Below are 16,825 nucleotides of genomic sequence, written 5' to 3'. Positions count from 1 at the left end.
CATCTGCTTATTTAGTTTGTCTTTATTTTAGAAGAAAACTGATTTAACCTGAAGTGAAGGGTTCAAATGTTGAGAGGGATGGACAGATCCCAGAATTGATGCTGGAGATTGATTGATTGATTGATTGAGGGGGATGAATAGTGATGGGAAAATAGAAGGAGGGGAGTTTAAGCAGCTAGATTTTCTCCAGATCTGAAATTTTCTTAGGATGGGCAGGTGGGAGATCATCCCAGAGCCAAATCTGACTCCCTGATTCCATGGGCCCAACTCAATGTAAAGCAGCTACCAGACAGCTTTAAATTCTGCCATTGGTTTATTGTCCTTAAGGATTGCTAGGGTGAGCTCCTCCCTCATCCTGACATTCCCTCTAAGCTAAGGAGAAGAGGGGGATGGAGATGCAAGTTCCAGCTGTACCACAGATGGGCCACCAAGGATTTACTTTCTGACCGGAGAATTCTCTGCTGGTCATTTACAAGTGGGTTATGGCCCCTTTGTGTCACCTGAATGGTACAAAGGGGCAATAACTCAGCTCATAAATCTGTCCCTATATATGTTGCCATAAAATATAATCCCATGATAGCAACAGTCAACTCGGCAACTAAAATAGGTGTCTATCCTCACTGTGATCACTCTGTGTTTGTGGGTTTGCGCCACCCTATCTTTTTAGATGGTAAGCACTTTGGAAGGCAGGGACTGCGTGAGCCTCTGTATTTGGAAATCACCTACCTCATCCCAGGACATCCCTGTTTATTCTGTACCCTTGCAGGCTGTGATCTTATTCTATAGAATCAGCTAAGCTGGGTTGGGCTTGGTTAGTAATTGAGTGGGAGATCTCGAGGGGAAAATAAAGTACTACAAGAAGTGGCATAAATGACTCAGCAGATAATGCTCTTCCTTCTGAGTCAGAAGTGAATCAATGTCTCAACCTGATGATAGGGAAAGCTATATTGTTATAGCACTATGGGCTTTCGAATGAGACATAAAATTGAACCCCTGGCTATGTCTGATAATTAAAGAACCCATTAACTTGACCTAGGAGTAGGAGAGTCTTCCACAGTCTGCTACATTCTATCTATTTAAAATTCTCCTTTGGCTTTAATTCAGTGTTACAATCTTAATCTTAATCTTCTTTATTTTCTTTCCCAAACTGCATTGTGTTACTTGGAACTGTTCTAAAGAGTACTGTGTTCCTCCCCACAGATGTGTGATTAAAACCAAGTCTGCTCCCTTAACCTGTGATCATGTCAGGTTTCAAATCCCAAGCTAAGAAGAGCCAGGCTTGGTCAGTACTTGATTTTAGAGAGGACACGAAACAAAAGACAGTGCTAGAGAATATATTGTTGATATAAGTCAGCACATAGCTCAGAATCTTTCAGAACCAATACTTCAGCAGGATATTCAGAGTTTCTGTGTTAATAGAGGTGCCTGCATTTTAAAACCAGGATCCTGACCACTGTGGTTATTAAAGATCTCCTGGCATTTAAAGGTATTTCTACACTGCAGCTGAGATCGAGGCTCACAGCCTGAGAAGAGAGACTTGCACTAGCGGGTCTCGAGGAATCACTAGTGGATCTCAAGCTGTTGAGCTAAAAATATCAGTATATGGTTGTTGGGGCCCAGGTGGGGGGTCAGGCTCTCAAGGACACCTCCCTCTCCCAAGGTGTGACAACCTGAGCTGTAATTTTTATTTTTAGCAGAATCTCGATCCCGGCTAGCGTGAGTCTGACTTCCCAGGCTGGAACAACAAGGAGTCCTTGTGGCACCTTAGAGACTAACAAATGTATTTTGGCATAAGCTTTCATGGGCTAAAACCCACTTCATCAGATGCATGGACTGAAAAAATATTGTAAGCAGAATATATATTACAGCACATTAAAAGATGGGAGTTGCCTTACCAAGTGGTGGGTCAGTTCTAACAAGCCAATTCAGCTAAGGTGGAAGTGGCCTATTCTGAACAGTTGACAAGAAGGGGTGAATACCCAGGGAGGGAAAATTACTTTTGTAGTGCCAACGAGGCCAATGCAATCAAGTTGGCCCATTTCCAACAGTTGACAAGAAGGTGTGAGTATCAGCAGAGGGAAAATTACTTTTTGGAGTGACCCAACCACTCCCAGTCTTTATTCAGGACACCATCATAGGACATAACCACATCAGCCACACCATCAGGGGTTCATTCACCTGCACATCTACCACATCTACATGCACCTGTATGCCGTCATATGCCAGCTACGCCCCTCTGCCATGTACATTGGCCAAACCAGACAGTCTCTACGCAAAAGAAAAAAATGGGCACAAATCAGACATCAAGAATTGTAACATTCAAAAACCAGTAGGAGAAACTTGAGTCTCCCTGGACACTCAATAATAGACTTAAAAGTGGCAATTCTTCAACAACAAAAACTTGAAAAACAGATTTCAATGAGAAACTGCAGAACTGGAATTAATTTGCAAACTGAACACCATCAAATTAGGCCTGAATAAAGACTGGGAGTGGATGCGTCACTACAAAAAGTATTTTTTCCTCTGTTGATACTCACACCTTCTTGTCAACTTTGGAAATAGGCCACCCTGATTGCATTGGCCTTGTTAGCACTACAATTGTAATTTTACCCTCCGTTGGTATTCACCCCTTCTTGTCAACTGTTGAGAATAGGCCACTTCCATCTTAATTGAATTGGCTCATTACCACTGACCCCCCACTTGGTAAGGCAACTCCCATCTTTTCATGTGCTATAATATATATATTCTGCTTACTGTATTTTTCACTCCATGCATCTGATGAAGTGGGTTTTAGCTCACGAAAGCTTATGCCCAGATACATTTGTTAGTCTCTAAGGTGCCTCAAGGACTCCTCATTGTTTTTGCTGATACAGAGTAACACGGCTATCACTCTGAAATCTGTTCCCAGTCTGGGAGGCGCACTCCCTGCTGCAGTGTAGACAGTCTTTATTTGGCAAGACAAGAGGTGGTATTAGTACTAAAGAGACATTGAGCCAAATTGTTTGTTACATTAGTGTAAATCTCTTGCCTTCACTGAAATCAGTGGAGAAACTCTGGATTTTACAGGGCTATAATTAAGATTAGAATTTGGCTCCTCATCTAAGGACATGACTGGTAACCTAAACTTCTACCCTAAGTTTAGTTTGTTCTGGTTCCTTTGGAAAATTACTTCATTGCTCTACTTCATAGAAATGAGAAATGTAAGACTGGAAGGGACCTTGAGTAGTCATCAAGTTCAGCCCTCAGCACTGTGGCTGGACATAGTAAACATAAACCATTCCTAACTGGTGTTTAACCAACATGTTTTTAAAAACCTCCAATGATAGGGATTCCACAACCAACCTTGGAAGCCTATTCCAATGCTTAAGACACTTATACTCAGAAAGATTGTCCTGATATCTAACCTAAATCTCTCTTGCTGCAGATTAAGACCATTACTGTTTGTCCTAGCTTCAGTGGACATGGAGATGAATTGATCACTATCCGCTTTATAACAATCCTGAACATATCTGAAGTCTGTTATCAGTTCCCTCTGCCCTGGTCTTCATTGTCTCAGTCTGAAACATGAGGTTAATAATTCTCATTGGTCTACCTTAGAGGAGTGTTGTGAGGATTAATTATAGAGATGGCCTAAAATTTGCTGATGAAAAGTTTCTTTGCTGGAAAATGCTGAGTCTACAAAAATCAAAAAGTTTTGCAGGAATGCATTGATTTCATCAATATTTTTGACAAGAAATTATCTAATCATTTTGTTCTGATAAAGTCAAAAAGTTTCATTTAAGCTTATAGTATAACAATAATTGAAATATTTTGACTTATTCATATTATATTAATATATTATAATTGAAGTGATACAGTTAAAATATTTTGGAACATTTCAAGAAAAAATTCAGAGATTTCTACTTTTTGTTCAGAAGAGAATGGGATTTTCATTTTTTGACCAGCTCTAATTAATGGCAGTGAAAAGCTCTTTATAAATGTGCTAATTATTATTATTATCATCAGTACATGTAACTGCTCATGTAATTGTGATTAGAGCGGTCTCTTAGACAGCCCTGCCTCTCTCATTTGAATGTCATCTAGTTGTATAATAGCCTAGGTGAGCTTTGGGCAGCTTCAGAAATTATACAAAAGATGGAGTGGCTCAAACAAAAGGGGCAGAAACAGATGTGTTTTAGCTAAACAAAGCTGCATATCCCATAATCTCTTTTTAAGTTTACTATATAAATAATAATTAAATTGGATATGTTGTACCAGGATAATTCTGTGATCAATGACATTTGCAGTTATATATGTCTGAAACAAAGCTAATTGATTTTCCTGCTTCACAGCATCAGCTGATCATTTCAGATATCAGGATGGAATCTTTTTTTGCCCCTGTTTCCCATAAAATATTGCATTACTATCAGAGACAGAGTGAGGGTCTCAGTAGATTAGTGGAATGGGAAATCCTGTGTTCCTAAATAGCTATGTTAAGCCTGTGTACTTTGCTGGGATATCAATGGAGTCAGGTAGAGTATTCTCCAGAAAACTCTAACATACAGCCAAGACACCATATCTAAGTTCCAGGGCTGTTATGTTGATCAGAGGGACCAAGGTACATTGGCAGAACTAAAGATGTGGAGGATAGTCTTATTCCTGGTCCAAGCCATTGCTAATAGTCTTTCCATTTAATGGGCATCATATTCACAAAACTCATCTGTGCAGGAACAGGCGGGACTTCTATAAAACCAGGGAGCTGGTAGCAGAAAGGGGGCTGCAGTTACTCTCTGGAAGCAGAGAGAAGGGAGATGAAAACTCAAGTGGGAGAATAAGCCCTGGGGTTGTAGCCCTCCAAGAAGAGTCAACCCCAGAAGAGTTGTGGGGAAAGGAAGCCTGAGAGGGCTAGGTAGGAATAAGCCCAGGGAAACAGCAGCATGGTGTAGGACTGTGCAGACCTTGGCTACATGTTATAGGATCCGTGGGCTAGAACCAGTGTCGTGGATGGGCCTGGGTTCCCCTCCCATCAACTGGGAAGTGGACATGAGCATTGGAGACACCAGCCAGACAGCTGGTCCAGAGAGACTTAGTTATCCTGGAAGGGGAGGACTATTGTGACTTGTCCAGAGCCGTAAGCCGCAAAGGCAGGGTGCTGCAGTTCCTGACGAGCAAGAAGAGGGTTTCTGCCTGGCAGAGCTAATCCCCAGATGCAGCCTGAAAGAGGTGCTCTGGCAGTGAGTAGGTGCTCCTGTGACATACATGTTTAGAATTATAACATCCTTTTTATTATGACTATAAAATTACTTTGTTTATGATGTCAGTTAATATTCCATGCAATATTAATAAATTCTTTGTATAAAATTAGCACTAAACTAGACAATGTGAGAAAGACCCTATAATGCTGAATTATTAACACCTTATAACCATTCATTTCACATCAGATTTTCTTCCAGATCACGACCCATCTCTTTGCCAGAATGAGCTCCATAAAAGTTTTAGTAGTGTAAGAATTGCGTTAGTGGAAGACTCAATCCTGGCACCATATTTCCTACTATGGACAGTGCTGGAAATATTAGAGGAAGCTTAACACCCTCCCACTTCTGTTTCCATAATGCACCTAACTATGCAATACTTCATTATGGCAAAGTATTTCTTCCTGCTCTCAGTTCATGCTCTGAAGCTCAATTATTGACAAGCCTTGTAATTTATAGTAGCAGGGTAGCCATGGGAGCTGTTATAATCCTTTTCAAGGATGGCTGAGCACCATCATTGCCAAGAGGCGCTGGAGATGGATCGGTCATGTGCTTCGGATGGAAACTGATTCCATCACCAGAGTAGTAATAAGATGGACACCTGAAGGCAAGCGAAAACAAGGCCGCCCGAAAACAACATAGCGAAGAGCTGTGGAAGCCGAGCTGAAAAACCTGGGGCACAGCTGGGGAACCATTGAAAGACTTTCCAGAAACAGACAGGAATGGAGGAGCTTCATCGCTGTCCTAAATGCCAGATGTGTAATAGGAACACGATGATGATGACTAGAAAGTGTGCCTCAGTAATAGTGTGTGACAATGAGTTCCACAGGTTAATTACACATTGTTAATTAGATGTTGCCTTTGGGTACGACTCTATTATAATATTGTTTTCACAAATTAAATGCACATGATGATGGTATTCTGTAAAACAAGCTCTTTTTGTGGTGCATTGCAAGGACATAAAATAACTGGTAAGAGACTTTAAACAATGAGAAATGACCACAGCATCAGATTAAATCTCTTTATCTCTCAATTATTCCACTGCATATTCTATGTCTTAAGGGTTTTGGACTGGTAAAAAAGGAAATGGAGATTTTGGGAGCCTGGACAAAAAATACAGGAAGCCCTGTTCATTAGTTTGCATACCTAAAATATATTCTAGTTCCTGTCTCCCTGTATATTGGATGATGGACTGATGGCTTGCCAGCAAGTTGCATAGTAGCTATCCAGTTTTAAAGAAGTCAATATGGATGAACTATAGACCAAACTATGTGACCTTATTCCTGCACATACTTTCCAAGTAAGACATTCCTAATGTCATCTTTCCTCATGAGCCTTTCTCTTTCTAGAGTTCGTTATATTTAGGGGAATATCAGTGACAAGAAGACAGTTTTAGTTGCTGTACATCCTTCAGCATAATAAGGTCCCCTAGCACAACTGGAGGCGTAAGAAGAAAGCGAGAAGGAAGCCAAGGTAAGGCTGAGCGAGACTAAGGGATAGCTCAGTGGTTTGTGCATTGGCCTGCTAAACCTGGGGTTGTGAGTTCAATCCTTGAGGGGGACATTTAGAGATCAAGGGAAGGGAACAAAACAACACCACACCAACAACAAAAAACTGTCAGGGATAGTACTTGGTACTGCTAGTGAAGGTAGGGGACTGGACTGGACTCAACTCAATGATCTTTCAAGGGGGGAGGGATAGCTCAGTGGTTTGAGCATTGGCCTGCTAAACCCAGGGTTGTGAGTTCAATCCTAGAGGGGGCCACTTAGGGATCTGGGGCAAAATCAGTACTTGGCCCTGCTAGTGAAGGCAGGGGGCTGGACTTGATGACCTTTCAAGGTTCCTTCCAGTTCTAGGAGATGGGGTATCTCCATTAATAAACCTGTCTATGTGAGATGGTTGAACAGTATACATCACTTACTGGGATCACCAAGCTCTAATTGCTTTCTAGGGTTGGTCTTGTGGCTAATTCCTTGCACTGGTATGTGGGGAATTAACAGATTTTTAAGGCCCGAAGTGACCATTAAATCTTCTTGTCAGACCTTGTGTATAACACAAGCCACACAATTTCTTCCAGTCACTCTTGTATTGGACCCAATAACTTTTGGTTGACTAAAGCATATCTTCTAGAAAAGTATCCAGTCTTGATCTGAAGACAACAAGTGGTGGAAAATCCATGACTTCCTTCGGTAATCTGTTCCAGTGGTTATTCATATTCACTGTTAAAAATTGTGCCTTACTTGAATTTATCTCTTTAACATCCATTGTTTCTTTATGCCTTTCTCCCCTAGACTAAAGAGCGCATTACTACCTGGTCTTTTCTCCTTGTGAAAATATGCATACACCATAATGAAGCCACTTCTAAATCTTTTATTTATTTATTTATTTATTTTATTAACTAAACATATGAATCTTTTGATGTCTCTCACTTTAAGGCATTTTTTCCAGGCCTCAACTGTTTTTATTATTTTTTTTTTTTAGGCTCTTTTCTGTATCCTCTCCAGTTTTTCAAAAACCTTTATAAAATGTGGACATAGAACTGGAGGCAGCATTCCAATATTTGTCTCACAAATGCTGTACACAGAGGCAAAATCACCTCTGTACTTCTATTCCCTGCTCTCCTGTTTATACAGCCAAAGATTGCATTAGCTCTTTTTGCCACAGTATCACACCAGGAGTTCATGTTGACTTGTTTGTCCCCTATGATCCCTAAATCCTCTTTAGAATCACTACTTTCCAATTCTCACTCAGTTCCCAGCTCTGGTACAGACTTCCGGTGTGACTTTTGGTGGGTTGTTTTAATATCTCTGTCCCTTACCTCCCCATGTCTAAATATTGACAATTTTTTCTACCAACCCTGTAGTTGTCTTGTTTTAAAATGTAACCCCTTCAGTGCAGGGACTGTATCCTACCTTTTATTTAAACAGTGATTAGCACAATGGGGTCCTGAATTGGGCTGGCTGCTATTGTAATACAAATTATATTGACTAGGGCTCAAGTTATTCTCTGTCTTTTTCAGTTTTGCAACAACAACATAAAATTCCTTCTTTGGTACCTTCCCATTTAGAAAGCCTTCCTCCACCTCTTTGTAATTAATTTTATAGCACATGTTATCATAATTTCTCTGGCTTTGACTTTCAATGAATGTCAACATTTTGCTTTTATGTTCCCAAATACAATTTAACATCAAGTATTGAGGTTATGACCTGTTTTCCTCAGATCTTTTGCTTATTATTTTTGATATAAAAGAGGGGAATTTAAGCATTGCCATTTTGTTCGTATTGTTATATGATTGATAAGCACAAACTATTCAAGAAAATTGCCTGGAACTTACAAGCATTTCAGCAGACACCTAAGCAATGAACAAGTGTTAGTGACTCAGGTGTCTGTCTGTATCCTTCAAAGAGATTAAAAGAAAAGAGACTGACTAACCAGTAGGTGTAGTTTAGTCACACTAAATCCCACACATAGGAATAATATAGTTTTAGACTATTGTTCTCCTGACTGTTTTCATTAGGCGCTGCACTCCTCTGCAGGGTTGGATTCAAGTACTGCATGTTTCACAGGAATTGGATCAAAGTCTTCCCTACATATTTTGATTTAAAAAAAAAAATACATTCATGGAGCTTTTCAACTGTAGATCATGGGACCAATGAAGGGTGCTCTTTAGTGATCATTGATACTGAATCTGTGTCTGTCACTAGCCTGGGGTGTCTGTACCAGAAAAGAGGGTGGATAGTTCATCCTAGGGAATTGTGACATACCTAAAGGTAATTTTATAAAGATGAGGAAACATTATTCTCCCCATTTTACAAACAGTATAACTGAGGCTCAGACATTGTCTAAGGTCATCCAACAAGCCAATAGGAGAATGAGGAATAGAACATACCTTTCCTACTTCCTAGCTTGGTACTCAGTCCACAGGAACACAAATGTACCTAATCTAACCTTCAAAGACCATCTGCCTGCCCTTCCAGATGCCCTCTCCCTATTCTCACACACACTTTCCTTTGATGCTTTCCCCTCACTCTTTCCATTGATACCCTCTTCCACTGCCACCTGGGTCCCTCCCCCTGCAAATTGGAAGTGTTGGCTGGTCACTCAATCTTCAGTAGTGGGTTGGAGGTACCAGATACTATGGAATTCCAAATTCTAAGGTGGTACAGGAAGTGCTGGTGGGATAGGAAGTGGCCTAATTCCAACCATAACTAGAGGACTCTGACAATGTTAGAACAATGATATTTTGGATATCTATTGACCTCAAAGTGGTTTATACCCATTAATGAACTAGCTGCACAGTTTCATGTAAGACTGGAATCATCATCTCAATTTTTCAGATAGGGGAAACTGAAGCACAAAAGGAATTATTGGTCTGCTACTTTGACTTCATGACTGCACTGAACTCATGTGGACTTTAATGGGCGTTAAGAGTGGTGGATATTTCACTGGAAGAACTTGACATTTTTCAGAATTGTGTCATGAATGAATTGTTTAAAGTCATGGAGAAAGTCTGTGTGATAGCCAGGGACAGAATTTAAGACTTGTAATCTTGTTCCTTAACCATCATCAGCATCATCTTGTACGTTAACCACAAGAGCATCATTTCACTCTGATGTACATTCCTGAATTTTATTTTCATGAATTCAAAGGATGATGTTGGTATAAATGAGAGCTTTAACACCATGCTTGGCGACTGAGCTAAAGTAAAGAATCAAACAGTGCAGATAAAAAACGAAGAAAAACAAATTTTGATAACTTTAAATAGAAAAGGCAATCCAACAGAGACCTACAGACTACATGATGTGACTGGCCTGAACACAATCAAACAAGCTTTGGTTCTCAGTAAAATTCAAATAATATCTAATACCATTAGAGCTGTTTAAGATTATCACAGTACCAGTTAGCACATGCCTGGTTGGATTAAAGAGCATGTCAGAAAGCACAAATAAATCCCCATAGCTGTGCTGATTGTGTGACAGAAGTCATTTTAATACATACAATGGATCAATAGAAATTAAGGATAGGCAGAAATTTTTCAGCAAATGTAGTCAGCGTGAACCACTGATCCAATAATACAAATAATTCTAACAAATTTTAAAGTCAAAAGCAGGTATAGCTTTAAAAAAGACAGACACAATTAATTGAAGAAAATGCAGTGATAAGTTGTGAGTCATTTCACTTAAGTTATGAAGGGCTTGCGGAGTTGGTCGTAGGGTACAGGACATTAATACTGGACTACAAAACAGCTCTGGGGATTTGTGATGGGTTGTAGAATGCTTTTCCTGTAAATTGAGAGATGAAATCCACCCATGTCAGTAGTGACTGAACATCATTATCATCTGGTGTCTGCTTGGTGGCCAAATGTGTGTAAACTTAAGTTGTGGCTTTCAATTCAGTTCCTAGCGAGTGGATAGGTGCCATTGTCACAAGTGGTCAGAAGAAACTTCTGAGGTTTGGAAAAAAAATTCTCTAATCTATTTTGGGTCAGATACAATATATTTAATCACAACTGAATGTTAATTCTGACCACACCTGTGCATGTCATAGCCTGTCAGATATTCCTAGCCTACAGGAAAATTGGCATGAATTAGAACCTTTTTTGGCAAACCTGTGATTGAAGCCAGGAACTGGGTGGGTCATGAGACTGTATTATGTTTTCACCCTTAGGCAGGGTAAAGGCACATTGGTAGGAACTGGTGGACTAAAAAAAGTTTATTTTGCTGCTGCCTGAGCTGGTTGGAAAACTTTTTTTTAGTTTATTTTTTTCTGGGATTTTTGAAGCGACACAAATGGGGAAAAAAATTGAATCCAACATTTTTGTTTTGTTAGAATAAAAATATTTCATTTACGTTTTCAGAACCCTGAATTGAAGCAAGCTGACAATATCTTATTCAAATGTAAACAAAATATTTTCCTATTCATTTTTTATTTTGAAATTTCTTGTAAAAAATAAAAAGAATTGAAAATGACATTTCCCCCCCCCCCCCCAAAAAAACCCTATTTTTTTTTCCCAACCAGCCCTCACTAGACCCCTTCCATGGGCAAACAGAGAACTACAGCAATTGGATATCAAATTGTGATTTCCTCTAGAGCTTCAGTCACTCAAAATGATAAAAGACAGTGGAACAAAGAAAGAGAAGCTTTTAAACGTCATTGTGGACTGATTTTGAAATGATGAAAACCTTGTTTGGGATGGTAATCTCCTTGAATGAAAAACACAGATGACTGGGAACAGATTGTGAACTCCTTACTCACCTTGGTGAGCATTCACTCACATAAGTAGTCTGACTGGAAAGGGGACTTCATTCACAATCTGATCCATGTTTTTTTCTTTTTAAATCTATGGCAGTATCCCAACAACCTTGTATACCTGGAATGAAAACAGATGTGATTATTTAATGGGGCATATATGTGTATATATGGCTCTATCTTTCACTATGCACATTTCCAACTATGAGCTCTTTCTTTTGTTATCCTACATGTTATGTTTATAGATTATGGTCTTAAAATAATGTAATACTTTTCAGGTATATTGTGACTTTCATTCTTAAGGCACCAAATACTCCTTTCTTGGTTGATGATAGAAGTGTTTCAGAACTGCCATTGCTTAGAGCTTCCATCATGTCTGCCTAGAATGGTAAAGCAAGTACTATCTCTTCCCCCTCCAACTCTTTACTAGAGATATTTTTTACCCCTTCAAGATTATTATTAAAATGTAAATGGAGTCTGTGACGTTGCACTCCATATGTTTTATAAAAATATGCTTATGAATGTGAATATAATGTAACTAGAATTTGCTTTATGCAAAAGATATCTTGTAAGGTATCATTACAAAGCTTATAATCTACTGAGTGTGTTCATCCAATTTGTATGCATGTATCATCCTTGTATCTGAAGCTAGAAATATGAAGTATAACTCTGAGCTCCTATTGTAACTATGCAAAGTGTGGGCCATTAATGATGGTTTAGAATCTTGATGGCTCCCATTGACTAGGACAATTGGTTTTAGATAGTTTATTTACCTGCAAGCCTTCCTGTGTACGTGTGAGCCAGCCTGTGGGTAATGAAGAATGAGACATTACAGTGACATGTGACTATGTCATATGATACTGGAATCCATCTCAAATCTGGTACTTTTCCATTTAGAAGGAGGGGTGGGGATCCAGAGAGACAAAATATTCCTGCCTTGTGCCAAAGCTATAAAAGGGGGGGAACAGAACAAAGGTGGCTGCCATTCATGAGAAAACCCCTAGTTTCCACCTAAGATGTCTGCTGGAACAAACAAGGACTGTACCAGGGGAAAGGGTTGGGCCCAGACTAGGAAGGAGTCTGGTCTGTGAAAGAAGCTTATTGGAACATCTCTGAGGGTGAGATTTTACCTGTAATCAGTTTCTTAATGTATTAGGCTTAGACTTGCATGTTTTTGCTTTATTTTGCTTGGTGACTTACTTTGTTCTGTCTGCTATTACTTGAAACCACTTAAATCCTACTTTTTATTCTTAATAAAATCACTTTTGTTTATTATTGAACCCAGAGTAAGTGATTAATACCTGGGGGAGCAAACAGCTGTGCATATCTCTCTATCAGTGATATAGAGGACGAACAATTTATGAGTTTACCCTGTATAAGCTTTATACAGAGTAAAACGGATTTATTTGGAGTTTGGATCCCATTGGGAGCTGGGTGTCTGGGTGCTGGAGGCAGGTAACCTGCTAAGCTGTTTTCATTTAAGCCTGCAGCTTTGGGGTCGTGGACCAGACCTGGGTCTGTGTTGCAGTAGGCTAGCGTGTCTGGCTCAACAAGGCAGGGTTCCGGAGTCCCAGGTGGCAGTGGAAAACAGGCACAGAGGTAATTCCAGCACATGATGTAACAGTCCCAAGGTGATCCCTGGGACCGAACCCATCACAGTGGTGTAGTCGAGCAGGATCTGTGCATAGCTGATTGCTTTGAGACACTGGTAGTGATTTTAAGTGAGTTGTAAGTGTGCTGACTTCAGCACATCAGGTGACAGTCCCAAGGGGGTCTTTGTGACCGAACCCGTCACAGAGTCCTCTTCAACCTCAGAAATGAGTAGCATTGATATTATCAGCTCAGTGTATGTTGGACTATCATAGTAAATGGGATGTAAGATCTCATTACTTCCTTCTTTGAACTGTATGTCCAAGATTTTCCAAAACAAAAGTCTAAGTTTAGATCCCATAAATTACCTCTCATTGGCCAACTAGGTACTCAGCATTTTTGAAAATGAGGCCAGAGCCTTAAATATGAAGTTAAAAGCCTACATTTGTACTCCTAGTTTTGGAAGAATCTTGGCCTCTGTAAGTATTGAAAGCTTGCCCTGCATGGACCTGATTCATCACTGCTTTGCATCTCATATAGCCATTTACACCTATGCAAATCCAGTGTGAAATAGCACCATTCTTTTCTGTTTGCATTTTACACCCAGCCTGCACAGGTATAAGTGGTTTTTAAGGGGAGTGTTTGGCACATACCTGTTTAGGTCCTCTCATATAATGAAGTTTCTTTGCTGAGAACTTGTTGGATATTTCTGTAGTTCCTTAAGCCTCTGCACTTCAAACAGAAGTTCTGTAGGCTGAGTGGGGGCCGAAACTACCGAAGAATGTCACACATCAATTTTGCATCCAGCACAGAACAGGAATGAGTAATTGTTAGGTGAGAAGTTGATATAACTTTGCTAGCAGTTCTGAGCAATCTGCAAGATGTTATACAAGACTTAGTGGAGGCTTGACTAGGTGTCTTAGAGAAATAGTAATGACTTGCAGAGCTTTTCATTTCTAGGTCACTGATTTGAGTGTATCATATTTTGTCAGTGAAAGTTATCACTAGCTGATGACTCCTATGTGAGCTATGCGACATTAGCTGGTGGTCTGAATTCAATCCTACTGAACAGGTTATTTAAAATCACCACCACAACTGGCACCAGTTGGCATGGTGGTTGATGATCGCAGCAGAGAAACCAAACACTAAATCTATGTCTACACTTATGTCAGTATAACTTATGTTGCTCAGGTGTGTGAATAAGCCACCCCCCCCAAGTGATGTAAGTTACACTGACTTAAGTGCCAGTGTGGTCAGAGTTATGTCCGCGGGAGAGCTGACACTCGCAGGGGCTGGAATAAATAGGCTTAGAGTGTCTGCTACAGTGGTGCAGCTGCATCAGTGCAGTTGTGCCACTGTAAGCTCTCTAGTGTAGCCATAGCCTAAGTGGGGATGGACAGTAAAACTACTCTCTCAGCCCTTGAGGTGGTTCCTTTCACAGAAGTGCTGAGACAGACTTGCAGAGTAGTACGAAGAACACACACAGATTTTGAGGCCAAAAGAGAGCATTAGATTATCTAATCTGATTTACAGTATAACACAGGCTATAGAATTTCAGCCAAGTATCTTATATTGTGTCCAATAACGTGAGTTTAACAAAAGCCTGTGTTCTAGAAACGCATCCAATCTTGATTTGAAGACATCAAGAGGTGGAGAATCTACCACTTCCCTTGATAGTTTCTTCATATGGTTAATGAACCTCACTGTTAAAAAATTGAGCCTTACTTCTAATTTGAATTTCTGTGTCCTTAACCTCCAGCCATTGTTTTTTGTTATGTTTTCGCCACTACATTAAAGGTCCCTTTACTACCTGGTATTTTCTGTCCATGAAGGTACTTACATACAATTATCAAATCAAGTTAAACAGAATGAGCAATAAAGCTAGCATTGCAGTTAAGCTTGCCTTTTAGCTGTGCCTGCTTAACCTCTCCACTAGAAATAAAGGAGTCAGGCACCTCTTATTTTTGGTACTAATCATCCCTTTCAACTAATGTGCAAGTCAAATGGAAACTTTCCACTGAATTCAGTGAGAGTTGGATCTGGCCCCAAAGTAATTAAGATTTAAACCAATATAAGTTAAAGACTGAATGTACAAATCCCAACACTGCTAAAAGTACCAAGAGAAGTGTGCTTGCAATCATTCCTATTGTTTACATAACGATTGATATAAATGCAATAATGTTAAAACATTGTAGAAATAAAGGTAAGCTACAATTCAAAATCATGTATTCTATTCTAGCATTTGATTTCTGGCTCTGCTAATGTAGATTACTACTCTACATTCAACAGTAAAGGTTTGGATCAATCTGATGCTCTTGGTGAGAGTTTACTGAACAAGAAGCTGTTGGAAGATTGTCGGATTTCCACTGAACTCGGGAAGTTCTTTGGTGTACGTATTACTTTATTTTGCCACTTATTTTATCTCTTTGCTCCTGCTGTTCAAAGTACATTTAGCTTTGTGTTTACTTGTTGCAAATCTTCTAGAAAACAAGTTTATTGGCAAGAAATAATGAATTTTAAATTCATATTGGAAAATCTTAAAGGAATGCAAGTTAAAAAAATCACTAAAGAGAATATTGCACTAAAAATATTATTCTAAGGGTTACCTCCTCTAATCAAAGAAGAAAATATCATATGTTCAGCATTTAATTTTTGAAAAAACTGAATACTCTCAATAATCTTCTAACAAACAAGCTACCAATGAAAAATTATTCACGGAAATAATCTGATAAATAATTTGGAATAATATCTCAATGTGAGAATATTGGAAGCTGCTCCTGGAGAAATCTCACACACACAAAAAGTGACATTCACTGAATGACTGAATTGCTATTAATTTTTTATCAACTTCGGTTGTTGCTTCTCAAAATAATTGGTCATATATTACTATCACTTTGTGATAGAAATAGATTACTGATATAATTATTATGTGAATTCCATGAGGCACAGATTCTGTGAGTATGCTGATACTCTAACGTAGGAAAAGAACAACAACTTGCTAAGAAGAGTAACCACCTCTGAAAGGTAATTGAGTAGGTTTGGGCAGGAAATCAAACCCAACACCCAAAATTAGACTAGAGTATTACAGCCCTCAGGAAAGTCAACTATTATGTGCCACAGGCAGAGAACAGGAGGGACAGGCGGTGCACCAATAGCGGAGGCCCCTTCAATGGCAGGGAATTAATTTAGTGAGATAGGCCAGGTGAGCAAGTGATCTGCGCCCACTGCCGCAGAGGAAACTGAACCACCCTCAAAGTGCCTGTCCATCTGAACTGGGTGAAAATCCCTTCCTGACTCTAACATGGCAATCAGTTTGACCTTGAGCATGTGAGCAAGACCCACCAGTCAAGCACCTGAGAAAGAAAATTCTTGATAACGCGGTAGAGCACCAGCCCAACCAGTCCAGCGTCCCATTTCCAGACAGTCCAAACTTATGAAAATTTCAAAACAAAAGTAGTTTTGTCTAAAATTTCTTGTTTCAAAAATGTTAAAATAGAACATTTCAACTATTTTGAAACTTTTTTCCACTGATGGTGGGTTTCTTTTCTTGTTGTTGTTTTTGTTTTGTTTTGTTTTTGAATCAGGAGATTCATCAAAACTGATCCTGTTTGCAAAAAAAGGTTAATTGAAATTTCCCAACAAGCTCTAGAAATGAGGTCATTCCTTTGGACCCCATTTTTAAAGTGTAATCTGTGACTGTAATTCTTGACTCTAAAAAAATTAAAGAGCTATATTTTGGGATGGCTAAACCAGCT

This window comes from Malaclemys terrapin, chromosome 4 (assembly GCF_027887155.1).
Source record: "Malaclemys terrapin pileata isolate rMalTer1 chromosome 4, rMalTer1.hap1, whole genome shotgun sequence".
Lineage (NCBI taxonomy): Eukaryota > Metazoa > Chordata > Testudines > Emydidae > Malaclemys > Malaclemys terrapin.
The sequence above is the reverse complement of the archived record's forward strand: the minus strand, read 5'-3'. Positions refer to the sequence as shown.